This window comes from Arachis ipaensis, chromosome B09 (genome assembly GCF_000816755.2).
Source record: "Arachis ipaensis cultivar K30076 chromosome B09, Araip1.1, whole genome shotgun sequence".
Lineage (NCBI taxonomy): Eukaryota > Viridiplantae > Streptophyta > Magnoliopsida > Fabales > Fabaceae > Arachis > Arachis ipaensis.
Genome location: NC_029793.2, coordinates 54234431 through 54243712, shown reverse-complemented (window position 1 = coordinate 54243712; position 9282 = coordinate 54234431). Strand labels below are relative to the sequence as shown.

General features: G+C 33.0%; 2 long non-coding RNA genes across 2 annotated transcripts; both read right to left on the bottom strand.

Moving 5' to 3' along the window:
- On the bottom strand, positions 3908–5401 carry LOC110266640. Its single transcript, XR_002354095.1, has 3 exons — positions 5124–5401; positions 4893–5000; positions 3908–4000 (listed from the first exon to the last, which is right to left on the bottom strand). It is a non-coding gene; the product is annotated as an uncharacterized LOC110266640 (long non-coding RNA).
- On the bottom strand, positions 5600–7292 carry LOC110266641. Its single transcript, XR_002354096.1, has 2 exons — positions 7060–7292; positions 5600–5871 (listed from the first exon to the last, which is right to left on the bottom strand). It is a non-coding gene; the product is annotated as an uncharacterized LOC110266641 (long non-coding RNA).

Sequence of the window (9282 nt, the reverse complement as noted above, 5' to 3'; positions counted from 1 at the left end):
TTTTTTTCATTCACCAGCTAGTCTCAATGCCGCCGAGCTTCTCACAACTAGAAAATGGATTAATACAGACAGATTTACAGATAGATTTAGTCTTTATTACAAATGGATTTTTGGTTACCGACAAAATTACCGACGAATTTTGTCCCTCTGTAAAAGCCTCGTCGAAAATTATTTACCGACGGATTTTTTTTCGTCAGAAAATTACCGACGGATTTTGACCAGTTACCGACGGATTTTTCCTTTATAAATTCTCCATCCATTTCCCTGAAATGACGAACTTTCCAACGGATTTTCCATCTGTAATTACAGACGGATTTTCCGGCGGATTTTTCGTCTGTAATTACAGACGAATTTTCCGACAGATTTTCTGTCTGTAATTACAGACGGATTTTCCGACAGATTTTCCGTCTATAATTACAGACAAATTTTATGACAGATTTTTCATCTGTAATTTAAACTTTGGAAAATCATCTCACACTCTGAATATAGACAGAAAATCCGTCTGTAAATTCGTCTGTAAGATAAAATAGATTTTTTTTTTATTTTTCTATTGCAAAATAAATACTTTAGATTTGTTTTCTAAATTTACTCCATCAAACACACTGTAAATTGGAAAAAAGAAAGCCAAAAATCACATAGATAAACATAATATTCATTATATGATACCTATAAAATTGGATGTTATTTTTCAACACCATTATCCAATATCTCGCTGTCTTAATAAAAAGATACCCCAAATTTCTTTTAAACTACAACAGAGAAGGGCAGGACTTTCAGCCTAAATTTTAAAACTATTTCCTCATGCTCTCTTTAAAGTTTAAACTCTCCAATCTAATCTGAGTTACATGATTCTTCACTCCATGGTAGACTCCAAGCTAATCTATTGCCACATCGATTTGCTCCTCACTGTTCACAATAGCTGAATTACCAGCACCCTTTCTGCGGTTGTGTGGCTGATTCAAATCATTGTCCTTGATCTCCTCTAGGACATTCTCACCTGAATCACAATGCTTTGAAACTTCTGTCCCATCATCATCATTCACAGTCTCTATATTTTTATCATTTTTGTCATTGGACACTTCAGAACTCTCTTCTATCTCAGCCTCACGGAGGAGGGTTTCTATTGAGCTCATCATGTGTCTGTTAACCTATTGCAAAGGCCAGAAACAGCATAAATACAATCGCAAGATCACATACAAACTGTAAATTGCATATTTATGAATGCTCTTCTTTAGAAGATTTATTTCTAAATGTGAACACCACCTAATTAAACTTGCCAACTCTCCATTGAATCTCATTTCAAAGAAGGCCTAAGATTTTTCAGTGACTTTGGGTTAACAGAAAATAGAACAAATTAAGGGTTGGATTTGAAGTTATCCACATTTGGTGTAAAATATAAAACAAGAAGCAAAAACAGATAGTCAATGGCAATAACATCCACCTTCCTAATTAAAATAGTTTGGGAGTAAAACCAAATTCAAGCTTTCCCAAATACCATCACCAACAATATGCTCAGACAATTAGAAAGAGACATGATGTACTACCTCTGGGTTCTGAAGAAATTCAGCTATGTCAATTGAACATGAAGGGCATTTCATAATATTCTTCTATGCTCGCAAGGTGCGCCCACCTTCGCTTCCCCTCTTTTTGATAAAGCTTTTGCCAGAAAAGGCACCCTCCAAACAGGATTTGCAGAAGTTATGGCCACAAGGAGTTGTCACAGGGACGCTCAACACCTTGCGACACAAGAGGCAAGCAAACTCTGCAAAATTGATGAAGCAAGAAGCAAAATTATATCAACTTAAGAATCTCATACATAGTAATAACTGCAAAGGCATCAAATCAAAGTGGTTTAAGAGATGGTTAAAGTCTTTATAGGAAAGTCCAAGGCAACATGTATCTTTCATACCTTATAGCATCCATTTTCTTGCTTGGTGGTGGGGGTCTCTTCCACATCCAGCATTCCTTTTCCTCCTGAAATGTATAAACAATAAAGGTGGAATTAAATTCAATGGAACAAAGAATATGCAAAATATCTAGGGCAAAACAAGTGATGATTATCTTGTCTTAACCTAGTAACCTAGTAGAAAGAAGGGGCAAATGAATCAATACCTCATAAATAAGTTCAAGATTGCATGTATATACGCTCACACAAAGACACACATTTAATAAATACAAATTTTTATTGATGGTATAAATAGAAAAACACACCAGTGAGTACAAAGTACTTTCTTTATAATAAGAAGTAATTATTTTCATGCAATAATACAATCTAAATACATTAGATGACAAATAACTACTAGTGGACTCATCAAGATTCAATATCCTAATTTATGGATAGCTTCATTCTTTCTTGAGCTTCTTAGTGATGATGGCAATATACTTGCTTCTTGAGATTATTGGTCCATCAAAATTATTCGCTGCTTCCCACTTTCTGAGCAGAGGATGTCTACCTTACTATATCCGATCTACACTCGATCTACACTCAGACAACAAATAAGGCAATTATTAGAAAAAAGAACCAAAAAGGAGTTGTTACTACTGCAGTTACTTTTGGCAGTTAACTATATTTATTCTTCATAGTAAAAAGACAAGAATTCACATATTAGAAAACAAAAATACTTTAATACTCTCTCCAGTTACATTGATTTATTAATGTACTAAAAGAGGTAGAACACAACACAGAATGATAACGGTTCATTTATTGGCTAAGTACATAGAATGATAACCCTTTTCAAGTACACAGAATGACCCAGCATGCTTTTTATACTTAATTTTCAATAGAGAAACAAGATAAGCATTAGCCAGAGGAGAGGTAAAAAATTATCAAAAAATTAAGACATCATATAATGTTAGAAGAAGTGAATCAGCTTTATTATACCAAATTCAATTATAAATGAGTCATTGAGTTTGGAGATTTGATACATTGAATTGTTCTATATGGACATAAATAGAAGAAACTATTAGCCCCTAAAAATGCTTAGAACTTAACACTAGATTAAGAAACACTCATAATTAAAAGCAGAAACTACCTGGCCAACAATTATTCCAAGTCCCGTGCTTTGCATTAAAGACTTTACACCCACGCCATCACCAAGTTTTTGACTAGCTGCTCGGAACTCTTCCATAGATTTCTCAGGGTTAGTTCTTTTTAAAGATCATGGACACTGCCAAATAGCAATAGCAGATTTGGAACATGTAATGCACACAATGCAATAAACCAGAACAAGTCTAAAAGCAAGTGATTCAGATTCAATTCAGTGACTGGATACTTTTATACAAGTCTTTGATCAATGAAGCAATCAAGAACTGTCATTGAGTTGAGGAAGAGAAGAGGCTTCAATTAACAACAATTATATGAACATGAAAATGCAGTGTCTGAAGAGAAAAACAACATAAATGAATCAATTAAATAAATAAAAAAGAAAACAGTAAGAATTGAAGTAGAAGATGATGATGGAGAAAGAAAAATACCTCTTCCCTATGTGTTACTCTCTCAACAGCATCAAGGTTCCTTCTTGAAGAAGCATGCTTCCTTGCCACCGCACAATCCACAGAAGCAGAAGCATGATCTGATGCGAATCCATTAAACTCCAAGGAAGTAGTAGTAGTAGTACTAGTAGTAACAATAAACAAACATAATAAAAGTTGTTGAAGTAAGATATGGCCTAAGAAAATTAAATTACCTTATCCATTAGAGGAACTCTTCCATATGGAGTTGATCTCTCAAAGTATTGGCAATAGAGATGACCTAATCTATCATCGCTCAAGGTATCACTACATGAATCCCTTGTTTCACACTCCCTTTCATGTTCTCATCAAATACGCTGTAATCACTGCCGCACTACAACAAAACAACCAGAGAAAAAACTAATAATAATAATCAAAATGCTTGATAGTCAAAGAAGTCATGTGCAGTAATAGAGTTGCCCTTGACAATTCCTTCCATGGAATGAACAAGTTTTGCACGACCATCCATACTACTGAAGGCCTCTTGAAACTGCAGTTAATTCAAAAAAAAATGCAGAAACCAAAACTTGTTCGGATAACATTAACAAAAATATGCTTTGGTCTTAACAAGTTGATGACTAATGTTAGATTAAACAACTCTAGTTATCTTCCAACGCCTACAGCCTTTGAGTTTATAAAGCCTCATGAGACAATATTCTATAGAAGCTTATTGACAAAAAATTTCTTAGAATTTCCAAACCCAAAGTATACTAAGATATTTTCCTCTGTTAGCACCAAAATTTATAACGCACGTTGCACAATTAGATAGCTAAATCGTAGCAAGTGCTCATTATTCATATACATCTAAAATAATGAGATTTTAATACTAATTATTGTTCTAATAACCCAGAATAGAGTCAAATAGAGAATAACTATAATTTTTGTGATAGAACACTATGGTATTGCTTGACCCATGTAACTAACCCTAATTAATGGGACAAGGTTAGTTATATTGTTGTTATTGTTGATTTCATACAGTTGCATAAAGAATCCAACGGTCATAGTACAAAACAGAAGAAAAGATGCAGATCACTTATTCTTCATATCAAATTACTACAATTATTAATGCAGCTTAAGTTCTAGTTTTACCATAGATGATATTTGAGCTAAAAGAAACACTAAGGATAGTGCAATAAGACAAAATGCAAAAGTTCTAACAAGACAAAATGAAATATCAATAAGAGTAAAACATGAAGAACAATAAAAATAAAAAGCAAGGCCATAACATGTGACAGCAGAGCATATATACAAGCAGAAAAATAGTAGACAAGGTACAAAATTTGTGAATTTAACTTGTTTAAGAGAGAAAATCACACAAGATTCATCAAAGCAAATATTAAGAAAAAAAATGTACACCATGCCCTAAATTCTCCAACAAGTACCTGTGAATTGATTGAATTCAATAAGGATGTTTCCTTTAGCATCAATTCTTTAATTTCCAAAAGAGCATTGTAGGTAGCATAGTATTTACGGGTTTGTCGATGTTTTCCCTGTACATTGCAAATACCATACAATCAAGAACAATTAGAACTAGCGCATATATGATTGGATAGGTAACAAATGAAAAAAATTACTCTCCCAATAAGAGTTTAATATCAAAAGAATCTATGAACCTGGATTTGAGCATACAGTTCTGAGAGCCGGCGTTCATACCTGCACCAAGCCACCAACACAAAGAAGCGACATCAAGTAAATAATATATTTTAAGGAACTAGTTTCGACATTCTCATGTAGCCAATCCTATCAACATGCATGGAATTACTTACCCACACTCAATCTCTACAGTTAATGTCTTTATCATCTTATTTTGTATTACATGCACATAAATAGCAGGGAGATAATTCCAACATGAATAAATATATTTTTGAGACTACCAGGCTTATTTTAAATGATCGATGCAAACACTGTGATCTAATAAGAACGAAAAGAATAATGTAATTGAAACAGGGGGCTAGCACTATATATATTTATAGAAAAGCATCAGTACTAACAGCTAACACCCACTACTAATAAACTCTTGTAACTAAGTTGCTCTTCTTAACATCATTTACCTTGCTTCAATTTAACCATACTAGCATCAACAATTTGACCACTCATTGACACCCATTTACTGGCTTTAATTTGACCATACTAGCATCACAAACACGTATACTCCAGTTGCTCTTCTTAACATCGTTTACCTTGCTGCGAGTATATGAATTTTCATATTATAATAACTGCTTAAGTTGTAAAACATCTCTACCCACCTCGTACTTTTGTCTGTCCATTCATCATCTGCATATGCTTCATCACTAGAACTCCCAGCAAGGAAAAAATCATCTTCACTCAGATCCAAAAGGCCATCATCCTCACTACCAGTCTCTGTTACAGAAACCAAAAGAAGATGAATCGTACAGAGATACCAAATAATGCAACACAAATACAAACAACAACATGCAAAGTTTAGTGCTACACGTTCATGTTCCAACTTCAATTTGAATACTTGTGCACTTGAATTTTACTTAAATGAGCTTTATATATATAGATTGGTGAATCTCAAACTTGCCCTGCTGAAAATGTCAGTAAATGTGACAAAACTAGCACAGGTATTTCTATTCAAAATTTTGGAGTTTCTTGCTTAATTGATAAAAATAATGTCCAATATAAATTACTTAATCTTCTCTATGTTCCCCAAATTACTCAAAACTTATTAAGTGTGTCAAAATTACTCAAAACTTATTAATTGTGTCAAAACTCATATAGCATGACTAGAGATTCTATTTGTAATCAGTTTACTGTACAAACACAAACTAAATTAAGAAATGAAAATATAACCGAATGCATAAATTATGTATATATAATTGAAAATTATTATTTAATTATATATAATTGAAAATCTAGATTGATTATAATAAGAAAAGGAACAAAAAGAAAAAGAACAAAAGATGTGGACCGGAGGAATACAAGAATGAAAAATAAAAGAGCACATCCCTGTTGACAAAAACAAAGAAAGGTGCACCACATTAAAACTAAATAAATAAAGAAAGGTGTACATGTTCATATATAGTCCAACAGTTATGCATAAGTAATAAACACTAAGCAAGCATAAATTCACGAGAAGAGAATATAATCTAAAGGCATGAAGTCGTAAACATAAATAGCCTAAATTCTAATAATATACTAACCTATTGCTCATTATTTTCTTCAATGTAAACTTGATCAGTAGTGGGGCACATTCCTCTTCCTCTTTTCCACTTTTTTTTCCACACACTTTTCTTACACTCATATACCAACTATTGCCAAATGTGTCATTCCAAATCAATATTCCATTTTTGAGATTTTTCATCAAACATCTTACGTGCATCATTCCAAATGCTTTGATTAAATAAAAAATTCATCATAGCAACCAAATAAATCACAAAATCAAAGGCAAACACTAGTTTAATCCCAAATCCGAAAATAAAATTAAGCAGCAATTAAACTAATACGACATGAAAATTATATTGTGATAATGAAATTTCATTATATCAAAAATTGGAAGAAAATATAGTAGAAAATTCAAATACTCACCATCGGTGTTAGGTTTGAAGAGAAGAAAAAGTCGTTGAAGGAGGATTAGGGTTTATCCTCGTAAAAGAAGGAAAGAGAAGGAACAGGACGGGAGCAGCGATGCTTGACGACGACGAGAGTGATGGAAGTCCCAAAGGTGTTGATGATGGAAGAATGCGGTGGATGAAGGCGCTGAGGAGAAAGGTTTGGAGCGTGAATAGAGAGGAAGATGACTAGAGGAAGATGACTGTGAAGCTCTCGTTTCGAGTGTGGATCGTTAGGTTTAACTCAAAATTAGAGGGAGAGTTAGGTTTAACTCAAAATTATCGACGAAAAATTTTAAATTACAGACGAAAAATCTGTCTGTAATAATTTAATAAAACGCAACATTTTATCTATTTAATTACAGACGGATTTTCCGTCTGTAACCATTTTCTACAAAAAAAATAATTTTTTCGACGGAATTATCGACGGATTCTCTTTTCCGTCTGTAATTTATGCTAATTCATTTTTTTGTTTTCCGACAAAAAATTCCTCTGAAATTCTGTCTGTATTTTCGTGGGATAAAATCGGTCAGAAATATCCGTCTGTAATAACTAGTTTTCTAGTAGTGTCTTCTCCATCAAACCGTCAGTTTAGAATGAAAATAACCATCCACATATCTAGTAAAATGAATATCTAGCAGATTTTATTGTATCTACTTAAATCTAATCCAAATTAAATGAGCATCCACTTTAGAATGAAAATAACCATCTAGATACCTAGTAAAATGAACATCACATCCTGAAAAGCAAAAGAAGAAGAAGAAGAAGAGGAGGAGAAGGAGAACCACATCGGCGGAGGGAGGATGGCGACGAGACAGCCGCAGTGGTGCATGGGAAACACACGCGATGGCATCACTCACACGGCAGCAGCCGGCAGCGGCACCGCAACAACTCACAGCACGACACCATAGCAATGCCGCTAGGAAGAGTGGCGCGAAAATAGCAAGACAACAACTGCAATGGCAACACTTCTATACACATGAATAGGAAAGACAGAGGCACCACGAGAAGGTGATGGAAACGAACAGGTGTAGCTGCGTTGCGTCTGCAAGGACTGCGAGGAGGGGGGACAGCAACGTTCTGCTGTGTCTGAACAGAATGAGACGGAACGATGGTGTCTAGACGGCTGTCGCTGGCGACAACACCGAGTTGTTGTGGTGGACTAGAGATAAAAGGTGTATGGTATGTGACAGACGTAGGACAATAAAAATTTGAATTAATTTATTTTTTTTTATCCATTGTTTACATTGTTTATAATATACATTGTTTTTTTATATTTTTTCATATCCAAAATACATTCCGTAAAGTATATAAAATTCTACTTGTTAGATATACAAAGCTGTTTTATTTTCCTTTAATTTTTCCCTGAGGATATGGAAAAAGTAGTAATGTATCGATATTATGTAATATACTAAGGTAGTTGGGTTATTTTAATTTTCTTCTTAGTCACATTATTCCAAAAATACTATATAATTTTGTTGAATTAAAAAAATTAACGAAAATAATGGGATGGTAAACGAATGAAAGAAAAAAATTTTACTAAACTAAAAACAATGATAATTATCCTCCTTTATTTTCAATTTAACTTTAAAATTTATAATTTACATTCAACACTATTGACTTTGAATTAAGAGAGCGAAAAATTAGATTGATATATATCCACTAATAAGAAAGAAACGTTCCATCACTTATCTCGTACTCCCAATAAACAACACATTGCGGCTACTTTTTCATAGATAATTCTATTGTATTTCTTTCATTATTGTGTCTCATATGGTGCTTCAACCTCAATTTTAGTTGTACTTGTGCACATGTACGTAGACCAAAAAAGAAACACTAAACGACGCTATTACAAGAAATGATTAATAAACTCAATGAAGTTTCTTCAACACCATGTCATCATCATCAAGTACCACTGATAAAATATTATTTTAGTTTTTTAATGTTTAAATTGAAGTCTAATTTAATCTCTAAGATTTCAAGCGTTCTATTTTAATTTTAAAAACTTTTAAATGTCTTATTTTAGTCTAAAAAAATTTTAAACGATTTAATATTGTTCCATCATTAAATTTAACACAAATAATTTGTATATTTAAAAGTCAACAACATTCGATTTTAATATGTAAATAAAATTAATACACCAATGATCATTAATATAAAAATTTTTCCTTTAATTTTAAAACGCGATGATGATTGATTA